Source organism: Sinocyclocheilus rhinocerous, unplaced genomic scaffold (assembly GCF_001515625.1).
Source record: "Sinocyclocheilus rhinocerous isolate Xijiao unplaced genomic scaffold, SAMN03320098_v1.1 scaffold1937, whole genome shotgun sequence".
NCBI classification, from domain to species: Eukaryota; Metazoa; Chordata; class Actinopteri; order Cypriniformes; family Cyprinidae; genus Sinocyclocheilus; species Sinocyclocheilus rhinocerous.
The window spans coordinates 371,396-389,642 of NW_015626386.1; the positions used below are offsets into that span (position 1 = coordinate 371,396).

An 18,247-nucleotide genomic window follows, 5' to 3' on the forward strand; every position below is an offset into this window, starting at 1 on the left:
AAATGAAAAAATGTCTTGAAAATGCTGTCAAAGTCATAAAAGCTAATAATTAAAGCTCAGTTATGAAAGTAATTATATCTAGGTGAAGCTAAATAATTTTCATACTCTTAAAAAAAGAACCAGAAGGATGCAATTAAAACAAAAGAGTGTATAATAATTTTTTTTGCTTAAAAAATAGAATGATTTGACTCCACTGACAGTGCCATAGTTTTAGAAACAAAACATTTTCCCACCTTTTAGCTGATTCTGCAAGTCAAAGCTGCCATTTATCATGCATTTATCCTGCTTATGAATGTATATTATCTTTCTTTTTTTAAAGCTGGACACTGGACATCGGGAAGATGGAAGTCTCATTCTATACTACACTCTCAGCTGATTAACGGTCTGTCTTGCACTTCTCAATATGTTTGATTTATATTTGTATTTTACAGGTTTCTTTAAATGAGACCATTTTATTTTAATAGTACCAGTATTTGCCACTTGTGTTCAGTCAAACATGAAGTAAAAGTTCAAATCGATGTGAAATTTAAATTTTGTTTGGATTGTGATGATCAAATATTTTTCAAATTATGTCACAATCAAAATCCAAAAGTTCAATCAGCCAATCAGTTCACTGCATTTCTGTACGCAGACAGAGAGATTTTACTCTCAAAAATGGCTTTTTACTGACTGAGGTACTATTTCCACAAATACAGCTTGTCTTTGTGTGAAAAGAGAAAGAGGGAGTGTGTTTCCTTAAAATCTATTGTTTCAAAATCCATAGAACCATTACAGTCTCTCTCTCTCTCTCGCACGGTGACATTTTCCCGCTGTGTCTGTCTCTTTAAATCATGACTCGACGCTTTAACACGGACAGGATTTCCTAAATGACATCAAGAATCCACCTAGTTATGTAATTTATGACAGATTCATGGTGACCTGCTTTTCAGTTACTTAATACCAAAGCCAGCGTTTTACTGGGGGATTCTGGGTAAAATGTGAATTCGATGGACTTCTTTGTCCTGCTGTGAATGTGATGAAGGTAAAGTGTGAAAATATAAGAGATGGAGAAATGAATTATGGAGTTATTAAGTTAAAAACACTCACATGCAGCAGAGGCGTCATGCCCATTCGAAGTGAGGGCACGTGCCCCCCCAGATTTCTGAGCCAAGTGGATTTTGAATGCAGCTTCCAAAAGACAAAAAAAAAATAGCTGAATAATATTTTTTATAATTGATACAATCACACCGGTATGATTAGATCGTTCAGTGTGGCACAGCATCAGCTGCTGAATTCAAATCCGCGTTCGCGCATTGACTGGCGCTGAGCCAACGATTCTGTTGAGCTTATGAATGCAATGACCAGAGACGTTCAGATGAGTGATCGCTGAAACATGGTGTTTTGTTCACTTGCTCGCTGACTGAATTCTCTGGCGAATTCTCTCATCAGAAACAACAAAGTGCAGATGTGCGTACGAATGTAAATAAGATATTCATTTCACAGTGTAAACAGCTTCAGTGATTATAATGGGAGTTTTTGAGAGTGCCTGAACTCTGGCTATAGACTGAATAAAAATGTTATTTGATAATGTAAATGTTCTTTAGCCTACTCTCTGTAAAATGAAAGTGTAATAATTAGTAACTTACAATATTGTTATTAAATTCACATTAAATGCAAAGTCAGTCGTATTAAAAATATTTTATGGCAATGACACCCATATCTGGTACTTAAGTAAAAAGTCGGGTTTTTATGTGTAGTTAATTACACTATTAGTCTACTTTGCCCATCACCATTTATTGCTCAAATATCTATAAAGGTGCAAAACGCATTTACTTAGGCTACACATATTTGTGAGATATTTCCTGAGGATTCTGTGTGTACCTAAAACAGATTCCTGTATTAGACACACTTAGTGTTTTTAGCTCTCACACCGAACCAAAATATAATATATACTCTTAATAAATGTTCTTCAGTGGTTCAGCAAAGAACCTTCTTTTAATCCTGTAAAGCCTGACATTAAAGTCCAAAAAATCAAATTTGTTAAAATTGAACCGTTTAACGAACCTTTAGACAAAAAGTTTGCATATGTGTTTTATGCTGAGTATCATATTTGAAACATCAGGCTTTTATGGCTTGTATAGTATGATATAGTGAGAATATGGAGCTCATACTCGAGCAAAAATATGCAATTTGGCCAAAAAGTGATGAAATTCTGATGCTTGTAAATATAAATTAATGAGATCTTTGTAAACGTATATCAGATACTTACATAAAATGATATAAATATCAGGCATCACTCTATATCTTCAATAATATGTCTTAGTAAGATGATGTTTAAATGCTTAGTTTTATGATCAAAACATATAATACAATGCATTCCAATGATGATTGAGAGATTAACAAATAAACGTTCCTCAAAAGCCTGATGATCATATTTGAGCCTCACATTTGAACATGATTTTTCTAAAAACAAATAATGTAAGATTTGACAGCAAAATCACACGTGAAGCACGAGCTGAAGGTGGACGTTTGTACAATTACACTAAAAGGCCTTTTACTTGTTAAAAAACTCTGAACGATCAATCAGACGACAGAAGGCAGGGAGTAGATTGTGTGTGACAGATTTAACAGCAAAGTTTTGATCATGTTAATTATTTAGAAACATGCATATCAAATATGATACAGCAGGATTTATAGGGTTAAAGAACCATTTAATATAGTTAACAAAGTTCTTGATGTGTCATTGTCGGTTCTTCAGATCAGTGTTTTGGTATGTGGGATCTTTAAAACATTGATAATTTTCTAAAGAACTGCAAAATAAAAATTATTTAGTATATTTGTAATATTATTTTTTTAATGATTATTTTTAAAACATTTTATGCTTTTTTAATATTTATTTTATGTTTTTTATGTTTATGTTATTTTAGTGTAACTGAGATTATATATTTATTAATATTTAGATTTTTTTTAATTTTTTTTATTTTTATATCTTCTGCTTTGATTTAATTGTAGTTTTAGTCATTTTTATTTGTATATAGTTTTCATTCGTTTTTATTTCAGTTTGTTAAAATAAGTTTAATTTGTTTATTTTAGTTAATGTATATTTGATTTTAGGTAATCAAAATTTTTTGTATAGTTTTGGTAACCTATAATAACCCTGTTTAGCATGAAGATCAAATTTCTCAGACATTTTATTATTTTAATTTTTTTATTTATTTTTACAGCTGCATTCAGACAAAGACGAGACACATTCAGAACTGCGACTGACATTTAGCTTATACAAACTGTTGTGTGTTTGGTGACCTTGTGATGTCTCACTTCAGGTAAGGTCAGATCTTTTTCTTTCTTTCTTTCTTTCTTTCTTTCCTTCCTTCCTTCCTTCCTTCCTTCCCTCCCTCCCTCCCTCCCTTCCTTCCTTTCTTCCTTCCTTCCTTTTACAATTCATGTCTTGTTGACGAGAGATGTGCTGGTACTAAATAATCGACTATGTGATTTTTCACCTAGCAACCGCACCAAACATCCTAGCAACTGCATAGAAACACCTTGGCAACCACTCACAACTCCATAGCGTTTTGCACAGTCAAGCACCAAAAATGTTGTTCAAATCTGATGCATAAATTCTTCAGTTTTATATTCTCTGTTTTCTAAGCCTTAGGATTTGTAATGTGGGACGCTGTGCACAGATGTATTCTGGGAGTGGGGGTTTTGGCGCTCCAGGGTGTGGGCTTGTGGGAAAAATTTGTCATCTCTGCCCACTTACAGACAAACCCACCAACTAGGGTGGGAAACAGTCGTCCAAGGACGACACCCACACACACACACACATGGAGCCCAAAATATGCGTCAAGGTCATCACTATACCCCTCCACACTCCAACTCCTGTTTTTACTGGAAGTGTTGTGTCTTTTGGACCGTTTCATCTGTGTTATCTGCTATCTTCTGCACAGACACACACACACACACACACACACATAAAGTGGACGTTTTTGGAAATGCTGCTGCTAAGAGGGTTTTTATCTGTGATTTTTGGTTTGGTGAGTCTGTGTGTGAGTGTGGACTGCATATCGATAACTTTTTTTACATTTCAAAGTCCAGAAACGACAACATACAAATGTGTCAAAATGCCACCTTATTTTTATTTGTGTGATTTGTTAGCGTGGCTTTTTAGGCGTTGACTTGTGGTGCAGTTGGTTATGGGGACGAGCACTTTCAGTTTGTTGCAGCAGCAGCGTAAAGACAGAATTATGGGATGTACACATGCTTTATTGTGTAAAAAAATACATGCAAAAAAAATTGCATTAGTGCAGTCGATGTTTAAATACTGTTTTTGTACCTTTTAAAATTTGTATCTTGAATGCAATGAAAGTCACTTTAAATAATATCATCTGCTAAATGCAGAAATCGAAATGTAAATGTTTTAAAATGTAACTATTTTGTTTATGATTACGGGTCACAATTATGAAATTAGGAAACACAAACATGCAATTTCTTTCACACCTCAACCAAGATTTGACATTTTTGTGCTAGTGCAACAAAATGAAGCACAAATAATGTGCATTAGTGAAGTTGTTGTTTAAAAGTTTAACTATTTTATTTATATCTTTAACTATTTTATTTATAGTTAGGAGTTGCAATTACGTAATTAGAATGAAGCGAAGTGAATTCTCTTTTTCATATTGCAACAAAGATTAGATTTTTTGTGGAAGTGCGACAAAAAGAAGCACAAATGATGTGCATTAGTGCACTTGATGTCTAAAAGTTTACATATTTAAAAGTTGAACTATTTTGTTCCTATTTATAAGTCGTAAATAAAGAATAAAACCAGTACAGAATTTATTTTTCATTCTCAACAAAGATTTGACACTTTTTTTTTAGTTCAACAAAATGAAGCGCTAATAATGTGCATTAGTGAAACTGATCCTTTATCAGATGTTTTATCATTCCTCAGAGCATGATGGGAAACTGTTTCATTCTGCAAGCCTGTCAAAATGCATAAAAGCTAAAAGTACAATTAACATTTACATTTATGCAATTTGGTAGACACATTTATCTATTGCATTCAAGGTAAACATTTTATTAGTTCATGCATTACCCATGCTCTACTGTCTGAGCTATTGGAATGTCAAATTATTATCATTGAAACCAATTAACTTCCACAATGATTCAGTAACTGACACGCCTTCAACAGAAAGTCAGGACTTGTGGTGATGACATTGAGCTGGCGTTCATGTGTGAATACAGGCATTGAAGGCAGCTACTTAACCGCTCAAATTGACTGAAATGTACATGTCATTAATCAAACTAATCATGCATGTAAAACACACATCTCACACGTGTGTTTGAAACAGATGGGAGTGTGTGTGTTGAGAGTATGTGTGTTTTGTATTTTTTGAGATGCTCCTTCTGAAAGGACATTTTTTGTGGAGGATTGTGAGGGGGAGGCTGGCCCTGTGTGTGTGTGTGTGTGTGTGTGTGTGTGTGTGATTATGACTAGCCCCTGTCTGCCCTCAGGCCCTCTGGCTCTACCTAATTAAAACCAACCAGGCTGCAGGGCACAGGAGACAGATGTCTGTCAAAGCGCGCACACACACACTCGCGCGCACACACACAAGATGCAAGCTTTAGTGATCAGTCACACACCGTATGCACATATGTCGCTTCATGCAAAAAATACAAGCACATATCACAGACATGTTCTCACACACACGGTTCACAGAAGTCTATATTGATAACGGCACTGGATATTTAGCTTTCTGTTTGATTCAAAGAACCATTTTATATGTTGTTATATACAAATACATTAATAATACTTATTGTTATATATATATATAATGTATTTAAAATATATTTAATTTCTATATACTATTAAGAATATATATAATATAGAATATATACTAATTCAATATAGTTTATAATTGATACATTTATTAATATATATATGTGTTATATAATAAAAAATAAAAAATATATTATTTATAATATTAGAAATATATCATTATTATTCTTTTTTTTTTAAATAAATAAATTTATTTAATGTATGATGTATATTTAATTTTTATATATTATCAATAAATAATATTTCATATATTTTATAATTTATAAATGTATTAATACATTTAATTTGATTGATGCTGACAGTCTGAAATTACACAGGAATTAACAAAAATGGTGGAACCATATTGAGAAATTACCCAAGCTGGAAGTAATTTGATTCGCCTGACATGTGTACTTTTCATCAGGCCAAGACATTTCCTTCTGTTTTGGAATAAATATTGTGTAAAATGTGCTTATTTAATTTGAATACATTTAGTCTCTTTTGTCATTGTCCATTAGCAGTATATTGACCAAACCACCCTGAAGATATCATATCAGCCACTGAAAATCATTTTTCGTAAACGATATCCAGACACAATACTGTAACCAGCAGCTACCAAACGCTGAGATGATTTTTCAATCATGTGCTCTTCCTGCCGTCACTCATTACAGCCTGACTGTCAGTCCATCAGGCCGCTGTGATACCTAAACTCTTCTGCTGAGGTATCTGCTCCAGTCTCCAGTGTGTGTGTGTGTGTGTGTGTGTGAGTTTGAGATGTGAGGTTGGGGTGGGTGGATCAATGTGTCCTTATTTTAAACTGAGAGAGTGAGTGAGTGATAGCCCACACACTCATTTCTCTCTCTGTCTTTCTCTCCCTATACCCTCCTCTGTGCCTCTCCTCTCTTCTCACACCAGTGGGTGGACCCAGTTTCAAAACCAAAATCTTACAGCAACATTACAAAACAGCCCACTTTCCCTCTGTGTGTGTGTGTGTGGTTGATTGAGCTCGGTCGCTCTATGTAAACGTGTGTCGTGGTGCGCCCTCAATCCTGAGTGTGTGATCATTTCAAACGTGTTGTGTGTGTGTTTCTGTAATTTACCCAGAACAGCAGAGAGAGTCTGGGAGTTGCCACTGGTTACAGTGACTCTTCTCACACAGGAAACACCTACAGGAGTTTAGATGCTCCCCAATCAGCTGCTCTCACTTTTCATAGAAGACCAGAGGAAATCACTCAAACACACACACACGGCCCAAAGCGTTCAGCTGAAATCATATCAGATCAGCTTTAAATGAAAAGAAAGACGCGTCAGCTAAAAAAACTAAAGACGTACAAAGACGTACAGTCACAGTAAAGTACAGCTATAGTATAGAACAGGGGTGGCGAACTCCAGCCCTGCAGAGTTCAGCTCCAACCCTAATTAAAACTCACCTGCCTGTAGCTTCCTAATAACCCTACAGACCTTGATTAGCTTGTTCAGGTGTGTTTGATTAGGGATGAAGCAAAACTCTGCAGGGCTGCGGCTCTTCAGAATCTACGTTTGTGGCAATAGAATATACTATCCCTGGTATAGAATATACTTGAAAGTACAGGATAGTAATGCTTAGTTGATACTATAGAACAGAAGTTTAGTTATAGTGTGTTAAGTTTGATTATAGTATTGTACAGTATGATAGAGTATAACATCATGAGGTATAGTCTAGTTATACCAAAGTAAAGATTAGTATAGTAAAGTCTAATAAAGTTTTGTTATAAGATGGTGTAAACTAGTTATGGAACCATAACATTTACAGTATAGCAAAGTCTAATCAAGTTTGGTTATTGTAAAGTACAGTTAAAGTATAGTTCTAGTCTAGTGGTAAAATAGAAAGTTTAGTTATGTTACTACTTATGGTATTGTGTAGTTAATGCACAGTTAAGTTTATATCATGAACTTAAAGTATAATTAAATATGGTTATATTGAAATATTGTTACTGTCTAATCTAGTTATACAGCAGTACATTTAGTTATAGTAAGTCTAAAAATGGCTATAGTCTAGTTATTGATTAGTCTAGATATATAAAAGATTATATTATAGTGAATAGTAGGGTTTGATTATAGATAGCACAGTATAGTTCTGGTATAATCTAGAGACAGAAGAGCAAAGTTTAGTAATAATCTAATAACATTTGGTAGTTATTGGTAAGTCAGCTTAATCAAGCTTGGTTATAGTAAAGTATATGATAGGACAGTAAAGTTTAGTAATCATCTAATAACATCGGTTATAGTATAATCTAGTTATTGATTGGTCTAGATATGGAACAGATTGTAGTACAGTAAAGGATAATAACATCTGGTTATAGTGTAGTGATGGGACAATAAACTTTAGTAATAGTCTATATAAAACTTGGTTATATTACACTCTAAAAAATGCTGGGTTAAATACAACCCAGTGCTGGGTAAAATAGGGACAAACAGCAATTGGGCTGTTTTGACCCAGCGGTTGGGTTAAACATTTAAAGGGGTCATATGATGCGATTTCAAGTTTTCCTTTCTCTTTGGAGTGTTACAAGCTGATTGTGCATAGATAAGATCGCTGGGTAAAAATTTGTCCCTATTTTACCCAGCACTGGGTTGTATTTAACCCAGCATTTTTTAGAGTGTATAGTCTAGTTATAGTTTTGTCTAGATATAGAACGGATTATAGTAAAGTCTAGGTTTGGTTATATATCTAGTAAAGTCTAGTGATAAAACAGTAAGTTTAGTTATAGTAAGTCTAATAAAATTTGATTATACACTCTAAAAAATGCTGGGATGTTTCAACCCAACTTTGGGTCAAATATGGACTAACCCAACTTTTGGGTTAAAAATGTAATGTAAAAATTTAACCCAACGGTTGGGTTAGTCCATATTTGACCCAAAGTTGGGTTGAAACATCCCAGCATTTTTTAGAGTGTAGTCATATATTGGTTTCAGTAAAATGTAATTTTATTTTAATATGGCCTAATGATAGAACACTATAGTTAAAATAAGTCTAATAAACTCAGGTTATGTTGTTGTGAAGTAAAGTCTAGTTATAGAGAAGTGAACTTTAGTTAAAGGGGTCATATGATGCGATTTCATTTTTTCCTTTCTCTTTGGAGTGTTACAAGCTCTTGGTGCATAAAGAAGATCTGTAAAGTTGTAAAGACTAAAGTCTCAAATCCAAAGAGATATTCTTTATAAAAGTTAAGAGTTAGCCACACCTACCTAAAACGGCTCGTTCTAACATGCCCCCACATGTCTACATCACTATGTGGGAAGATTTGCATAATTGTAGAATGTCTAGTTCAAATTATGATTCTGAACTGATGAACTGATCATCAGTTTAGTTTATATGGAACGGAAGAGCTGTATGGAGTCATTGTATGAGCATAAAATGTTTTCTCTTTTGACCCAAATTTGTGGTTAATTTCCTGTTTGTGATGGGTGATTAGTCATGTGATGTGTAGGAGCAGCTAAAGAAAAACACCTGTTGAATTCTTAAAGAAAGTTCATATAATCCCAGCGACCGCAGCGCTCAGAGTTTATGAATAGCAACTCGACTCAATCACCGTGACCATAGTAATGGAATTTAGAAATGACATGACCATGTGACCTGCTGAATTGCTTTTAAAATTAGCATGCTATGACATCAGCATCAGGTAATGGGGCGGATGGCTGTGACTATCTATTGTTAACCGTTTAACTGGTGAATTAATTAGATGTGAGGAGTTTAATAGCTGGTTTTTCAGAGCTACACATTCATGTCGGAATGTCGTCAGAGTGAGTGTTACTGTCTCTGTGTGTGTAAAAGGTGAGGCCAGGACAGTCGTTAGGCTTTGATAGATGGGCTTTACCTAAATCGCCACACAGGCTTTTTTTGAAGATGAAGAGAGAGGAAGGAAAATGACATATAGACAGGCAGTATTTGACTCTCTGTTTGAGTGTGTTGGCGGCTGTGTCATCAGAAACAAGTTGTGTGAGCGGATGTGAATCCCCTACCTTTATCTTACGTTGTGAACTGGACAGACTGTTCTTATTAGGTTTCTTCACTGCTTACAAACGCACTTACATGCACACATTCATAGAAGAGGCTGTGTTTGCGTGTCTCCAAGTTATACTTTTGAAAGTGAAATGATTTAGTAACAAACCACAAATTAGTTTTTCTCTCACTAACTGAATCAAATGAAATGATTTATCCATCAAAACTAAAATACTTCACTTTTGTAAGTGCTAATATGTGGTCAGCTGGTCATTATCACAAAATGAACCCAGACCCCGATGTGAGGGTTGTATCAGCCTGACGGGTTTATTTTGTGATAATGAAACTACCATAGATATAGAGATGGTGCAGAGATGTGACTAAATAATGTAGCTTTTGGGGGGTCTTTTTTGCAATAATGAAACTAGCACATATATGTCCATATATGGGCATCGATTGGCTGGATCAACAATAAATTATGCACTGTAGCATCATGGTGCAAACATATTAGACTGTAAAAGGTCACGTATAGCCAGTCATGATCAGGTATTCCAGAGAGCTACAATTATCATATATATTTATTTTTATTTTTTTTTTTGTTTTGTTTTGTTTTTGTTCTTTTTTACATTTTAGCTTCTTTAAAACATTGCAAACCAGATAAATTCTCTCATATTTCTTCTTCTTTTTTTATTTTATTTTTTTACTTCACATAGTCATTCTGTTTATTTTGAACAGTTTTTCTCTTTAACTTGATCATTCCGATCATTATTGGTACTTTCTGTGTTTGGGTCCAAATTACCTTTGTATAAAAATAAAATAATAAAAATATTTTTTTATAGAAATATTTGCTATTAAAGATGAAAAGAATCGCTATGCTACACCACATTGTCTTAGACATTACAGTATATATATATATATATATAAGGATGCTTGTTTAAATTGATCAAAAGTGTCAGTAAGTAATTTATAATGTTTCAATAGATTTTTTTTATTTCAAATAAATGCAGCTCTTTTGAATTTTTTAGTCATCAAAGAATCCAGATTTTTTTTTTTTTTTCAGTTTTCACAAAAATATTAACCAGAAACAGTAATAATAATGTTTCTTGATCAGCATATTAGAATGATTTCTAAAGGATCATGTGACTCTGAAGACTGGAGTAATGATGCTGAAAATTCTGCTTTGAATCACAGGAATAAATTACATTTTACAATATATTCAAATAGAAAACAGTTATTTTAAATTGTAATAATATTTCATAATATTGCTGATTTTACCATATTTTTAATCGAATAAATGCAGCCTCAGTCTGCAAAAGAGACTTCTTTCAAAAACATTTAAAAAATCTTACTCTTTGAACGGTAGTGTATATACATTCTTACCACTGTGTGTGTGTATTTTGAACTTTTAAATATATTACTGTTATGGAAATGTGTGGTTAAGGTACTTTAAACACTAAATGTTGTTCTGAGCTGTGTTTGTGTGTATGTCTGTAGGGGAAGTCTGTGTGTGTGTGTGTGTGTTTTGAGTAGGACATACAGTAATGTACCCAGCAGTGATCTAGAACCGCGCTGAGATCCCGATCATTGTTCTGGTTCCCTCGTTCCCACACCCTCCCATGGTGAGAGCGCACGGAGCACAGCGCACTCTCGAATGTTAGAGAACACACCAGTGTAAAAGTATCCGGCGGGTAACAAAAGCCCGCTTCGGATCAGGTTCAACTTTGATAAACCTTGTCCTAGTGACTCGACAGACAAAGGCGTGGTGCGTATCCCGGCATAACCTCACTCCCTCGCTCAGCTCTCCGCTCCTTCCCGCTCTCTCGCTCTATTGAGTGTGTAAGAGTGACGGCGAGTTTTGGACGCAGGAGTTTTTATGTAATCACGGCCTGTTAGCGTGGGGTTAATCAGTGCTGCTCCAACACGCCGTGATGGATCTGAAAGCAGTTGCTTGGCATTGAAAGGAAATCTGGTACCCGTCACAGCCACAATTAAAATAAATGAATAATTGAGACTGGCGGTCATCTGCCCATTCACCTGATACTGTGTCCTTGACCACACCGAACAAAGCTCCCCCTCTCTCTGTGTTGTTTTAATGAGAAGTCTATACTGTATTCACACAGTTTATCCGAGTGCATTGAATGTGCATGTTTGAATATTTCAGTCTTTAAACCCTCAGATTCATTCTGCGATTAGCTGAAGTGATAGAGTCTTGGCTTATGTTCACAAAGAGAGCAGATGAATGATGTTTCCTGTATTCTGTTATAGACATGACCAGTGCTGCTCACAGTTTCACTGTATGTGATGTTTATGAAAAATAAGTCACAGCAGAAAACATGCTGATCAGGGTTTTCAAAGCAGTTAAAACAAACAAAACATTTTTTCATTAGAATATTCATTTTAAATTTGATATTTTGACTTTTTTAATTCATTTGAAATGTATCAGATTTTCTGAAGAACATTTACTTTTTTTAAATAGTGCAAGACATTACAATATCCCATAAAGCATTGCAAATGATGTCGCTGAATCAGATTATGGTATGGTAATTACCTATAAGTTATTGATTTTAGGTAGAAAATACTATATGTTTGAAGTTAATTGCAACATTAAAGTATGTAAACATTATATTTGTTTAATTATTTTTGATGTAAATTATGTAAATAATATTATCTAGTAAATATAAATGATTTATATATAATATAATAGATATAATGTATTTATATATTTAAATATATATTTAATATAATATATAATAATAATAGACCTTATTGAATGTGCCGTAGTCAGTTTTTGATGAATGTTTAGGTTTTCCCTATAAATATGCAATAATATGTCCCTTACAAAACGGTACTGTGGTAATACCATTAATTTTTACAAATTGTTTTACTCATTTATTGACTCTGATCAGACTCTTACGTTTTAAACATTAAATTTGAAAGACTATCGAAACTGAAAACAAGTGCAAATATTTTTTGACTTATTATATAAACTTTCCCTTTCAGTTTTATTTTTGTTCTCATGCAGTTTTTGTCTAGTTGCTGTAGTGGCGTAATCAGTAAAGGTTGTCGATGGATTCGCCGAAGCCTGATTCGTCTAAAACGCGAGTTCTCTTGCAGGGCAGCACTGAGTGATGCTGCGATAGCATCAGACCCCCGTCCCTGACCTGTCAGCTCATTTTACTGTATTCGAATTTCTAATTAAAGAGACTGTGAGAACGAGGGGGTGGGGGGGTCCCGCGCTATCTAGTACACTTTGCATACACTCTAAAAAGTGACAGATGCACAAGACGAGTGAACAAATGCCATCACAAACCCCTTACATTTCACTACAGACAGTGATGGAGCAGTCAGACAGGCAGCAATTGAAAGAAACTTAGTGAGACAGAGAGAGAGAGAGAGAGAGAGAGTAGTGGTTGCTGACCTTTAGGTGTTGCTGGCGGAGTTGCGTCTTGGAGAGAAGTCTCTGCGTGTCAGGAAACAGACTGCTATCCTCCGACTCAAAAATGTGAAAGTGAACACAGACGAGAGAGAGAGAGAGCGACAGGGGGAGAGAGATAAGCAGAGGAGTTGCGTTTTGCACAGAAGGTGTGTCGTGAATCAGGGAGAGAGAGAGAGTGAGAGACACTAAACAAAAGTTCACACCCACCCAGCCCTCCCTCCAAACCAAAAGTATGTTGGCAGCCGGCCGCACGTGTCCACCTGACATGCACCTCGCTATGGGAGGAGAGAAACACACACACACACACACACACACACACACACACTCCCGGTTTACCTGCAGACGCTGGCAGCTTGTCATGCTCTGATAGCAACATGATCATCAACACGTTTACATTTGGAATAAATGCACACACACAGATTTGGAAAGTGTTCAGTGTTGTTGAAGGTTTTTAACAAATGAAATGTATTTTATTGGATTTTTCTTTAAAATAAAAGGACAGATTTAAAGATTTATTCATGAAAAATTTGGTTCGTATGGAAGCCTGTTTTTGTCATGGAATTAAAAAATATATACATTTATAAAAGGTAATTACAACTGTTTATCTCACAATTTGGCCTTTTTTTCTTGCAATTCTGAGAAAAAAATTTAATTGCGAGGGGAAAAAAGGCCAAATTGTGACACCATTTCTTATTTTTTAATCTCACATTTGGGATTTTTTTCTCAAATGCCTTTTCTTGAATTTTTTTTCTCTGAAATTTCATGATATAAACTTTTTTCTTGCAATTCCAAGTTAATTCAATTGTACGAAGAAAAAGTCAGAATTTTGGGATATAAATGAGATTTAATCTCAGAATTCGGACTTTTTTCTTGCAATTCTGACTTTTTCTTTTCAAATTAATTGTGACTTTTCATTCCACAATTCTGACTTTTTTTTCTTCCTTTTTTTTTGCATGAATTGCGTGTTTATATCTCACAATTCTGAGTTGGTATCTTGCATCTATTGTGAGATATATGCTCAGAATTGCAAGAAAATCAGTCAGAATTGTGAGAGAAAATGTTGCAATTACCTTATTTTATCTTATTTTTGTAATGGAAACAATCTTCCATAGATATGCGAGTATAAGTTCATTTAATATCGCACCTAGATACTGTTGGTCAAATGATAGTCGCACATACTCTTTTGATATAGCATATATTTATGAATATAAAAAGTTAACGTAAAAAACTGTTTGTACCTGGTCTGAGTCACTTAGAAATGACTTTTGTTTGTGCAATTCAATGTAATCACGTTATTTTGTCATATTACATAATATTTGTGACTGGAATAAAACCTGTGAATTCAGGTTCAAATGTAGGGTTAATTCAGGATAACTGGGCTGTTTTTTTCACAGTCATCTCAATGGCCAAAAGAGGCCCAATTTACCTGAATTCACCCTATTTGTAAATTGCCCGACCACATTTATACATTCTGAATAAATGCAGAAAATACACACTGTGTTCGCCGCACTTTGATAATGACATCGCAGATGAATTATGCATGGATTTTTATTGTGCTTAAGACAGAGAAACACACGTATTTATACGGTCTGTCATATTTAGTGAATTTCATATCTACAAGTTAGTGAGAATAGTTTAGAACTATACCAATATAAATAATAATATTTAGGAATATTAAACATTAAAAAAATATATTGAAAAAAAGGTTTTGTAAATATTTAGGACCTTTCACAAGTCAAGCAGACATGTCCAGAAATATTTATTTATTTGCTATATAAATATATGCTTATATTGAATAATATTTATTGAGTGTTATTTATTTAATATTTATTCAATGCTTATACCTTTATTATTATTTATACCATGGTGCTGTGTGATTATTATATTCATATATTTTAATTAAGAATATAAAAGTAAAGAATAATACCATACTACTTATTTTGTGAATACTCATCTAGTTAAGCAGGCTGCATATTTATTGTGTATATATTGATCACAGCCCCGTGGAAGAAGTGTATATGGGTGTGATGTGTAAATATGTGTTGATTCTTCTCATGGCTGCGTTCCCAGCATTCAGTGCCTGCGTTGTTATCGTATATTAAAGTCAGGGAGGGGTTGGAGATCTGTGGGCAGCTCCATTAATACCCACCTAAAGAAGGGAGCGGGCATGTTTCTGTGAGGCTCATGAGTAAGGCGTTTGTGAATGCAGGTGTGCGCCGCACACATAATTACACAATGCATCAAGCACGCGGCGCTAAACGCATTACTGTGTCATTCACGCTGTGCAGACAGCATCATTTAAAGATCAATTCATGTTTACCCGGCTCAAATCACTCTTGAGCACTTTGATAGCTGGAGGAGGATTTTAATTCAGAGGTGCACCATTAATCATGTAACGCCATGATCTGATGAGTATGTGGTGTGATTCCTATCGCTGCAGTCACATGGTCTCAAAAAAAGAGGGATGATGGGACGTCGCATGATTGTGGAAGCTATTTATCTCAGAAATGCGAGATATTACTTTAGAATAGTGAGAGAAACTCACAATTTTGAGTAAAGCAATCTGAACTGCGAGATATAAACTCAGAATTCTGACGTCCTTTTTCACAATTCTGAGTTTACTTCTTGCAATTCAGTTTGTATCTCACAATTGTGACTTTTTTTCTCAGAATTTTGACTTTGTTTCGAGTTTACATCTTGCAATTCTGTTTTTTTTTTTGTTCCATCTTGAAAAAAAAAAAAAGATAATTGTGACTTTTTTTGGTTTTTATTTTCGCAATTTGTTTTCAGAATTCTGAGTTTATGCCTTGCAATTCTGACTTTTTCTCAGAATTCAGACTTTTTTTCTCGCAATTTCGAGTTTACTTCTCGCAATTCTGTTTTCTTTTTTTTTTCGTCACAGAATACTTTATTCTGCATTTTGTTCTTGCAATTCTGAGTTTACATCTCAGACTTTTTTCTTCAGAATTCTGACGGACTTTCTCACAATTCCAATTTTACATCTCGTAATTCTGACTTTTTTTGTTTCCACTATGGCATTAAAAAATTGGTAATTGAAACACTTTATCTCACTATTCTGACTTTTTATTTATATCTAGTTTATATCTCGAGTTGCGAGAGATAAAAAGTCACAATTACCTTTTTTATTTATTTATTTATTTATTATCCTGTGGTGGAAACGAGCTTCAATACATGATTGCCAAAATAAGACAAAATTAAAGTTTTTTTTTTTTTTGCTTTCTTTTTCTCTTAAAGGTCTCATATGATGAGGATTCAAATCTTTCTTGATCTTTTGACATAAGAGTTTGATGTTTGACTTTGAAAACATACTGTAACTTTCAGAACTCAAAGCTTCACTGAAACAAAGATACTAAAATGACTCGTTGTGAACTTCCGCAACTCGTCAGATGAAAATGTTAATGCCTGACCGCCCACATTCACATCAACATTGCCTATTGGATCACCAGAAGCATAGAAACGAGCTGTTGCATTTGTTTGTTTTGTTGGCCGATGAAACTGTGGTCTGACACGTATCAGTGTGGATGCAGCATCACACATAAACATGATGCTATTGTAGAAATGCTCGATTTCCAGTTCAAGACCATTCATATGATAAGAGTCTTCATCTCAATGTAAACAATTGCCAAAAATACTATTCATGTCATTAGCTGTAAAATTAGTTGTAAGTTTTACTTTTGTACATTTTTTGAATCTCTCTTTCATTGATTATTGTGTTTCAGAAAGATGAATGACACAGTCTAGTTTTTTCTGCCTCTTTCTCTTTCTGTTTTGTGATCACTGATTGTTTGAAATGAGACAGACCTATAAATGAGGACTCACTCTTTCAGCTGAAACTGCAAAAAATCAACCACTTCCTTTCCTGCAGTGCGTGCGTGTGTGTGTGTGTGTGTGTGTGTGTGAGTTTCCCTGTGCAGTAACAAACATCTCCCTCCTAGTAACACACACATGGGTCTTTCTTCAACTTTGGCCCCTTTTGACCCTGTGGACGTATTTAAAACTCATTTTTATTCTTTTTATGAACTAAACTCATCTATTTTCTACCACATCTTGAATGATGTATTGGGTTTGATCCCATTCTGGAGTGGAAACACATTATTTTAATGCTATTTAATAATAAAATATTTTCATTCTTCTTGTATAGTATGACAAAATTACAGATGACTGGATAAATAAATAAATATATTTATAAATAAATACAATTACATTAACATTTACATTTAGTCATTTAGCAGATGCTTTTATTCAAAACGACTTACAAATGTAGACAAGCAAATATGTATTTATTTGTGTGTGAATGTGTATGTGTGTGTGTATACATACATACATACATACATAATTACATACATATATATATATATTATGTACTATACGTATGTGTGCATATAAATGTATATATGTCTGTGTGTATAAATATTTATTATTTATATAATTATTAAAAACATTCCATATTATTTTGAAATTTATATGGAAAATCATAACTTATTATTAAATTTTTTTATTTTCATACTTTTTTTGTAATAATAATATATAATACTATACACAGTGTGTATAATTATTAATCAAATTTATATTTATAATTATTAATCTATTTATTTATATTTTATTTATTAAATGACTTAATTTTAAAAAATGCCAGTTGTGGGTAAAAATTATTTTAACGTAGGTGAAATGCCTGAAATTTATGTTTTGACCAGATTTTTTTTTTTATTAAAAACATGTATTTATGTATTTTTCAGCACAGGTTATTGTGTTGATCTCACAATACTGAATGCATCATATACCGTATGAGATCAATGTCCAACCCTCAGTGATGTTTACAAAAACATGAACACATAATTTTGACCGACGTTTTGATAACTTAAAGGGGTCATATGATGTTGCTAAAAAGAACATTATGTTGTGTATTTGGTGTAATGAAATGTGTTTATGCGGTTTAAGGTTCAAAAAACAAATTATTTTCCACATACTGTACATTATTGTTTCTCCTCTATGCCCCGCCTTTCTGAAACGCGTC

The 18,247-nt window shown here is 33.9% G+C and overlaps 1 protein-coding gene across 1 annotated transcript in view; it reads right to left on the reverse strand.

Annotated features, from left to right (window-relative positions):
* Positions 1-13,368, reverse strand: part of LOC107713551 (zinc finger and BTB domain-containing protein 7C-like) — a 30,606-nt gene extending 17,238 nt beyond the window's left edge. Inside the window, exon 1 of the mRNA XM_016519103.1 lies at positions 13,195-13,368. The gene's annotated coding sequence lies outside the window, so the exon portion shown is untranslated. The remainder of the gene's footprint in view (positions 1-13,194) is intronic.
* Between the last annotated feature and the right edge of the window lie 4,879 nt (positions 13,369-18,247).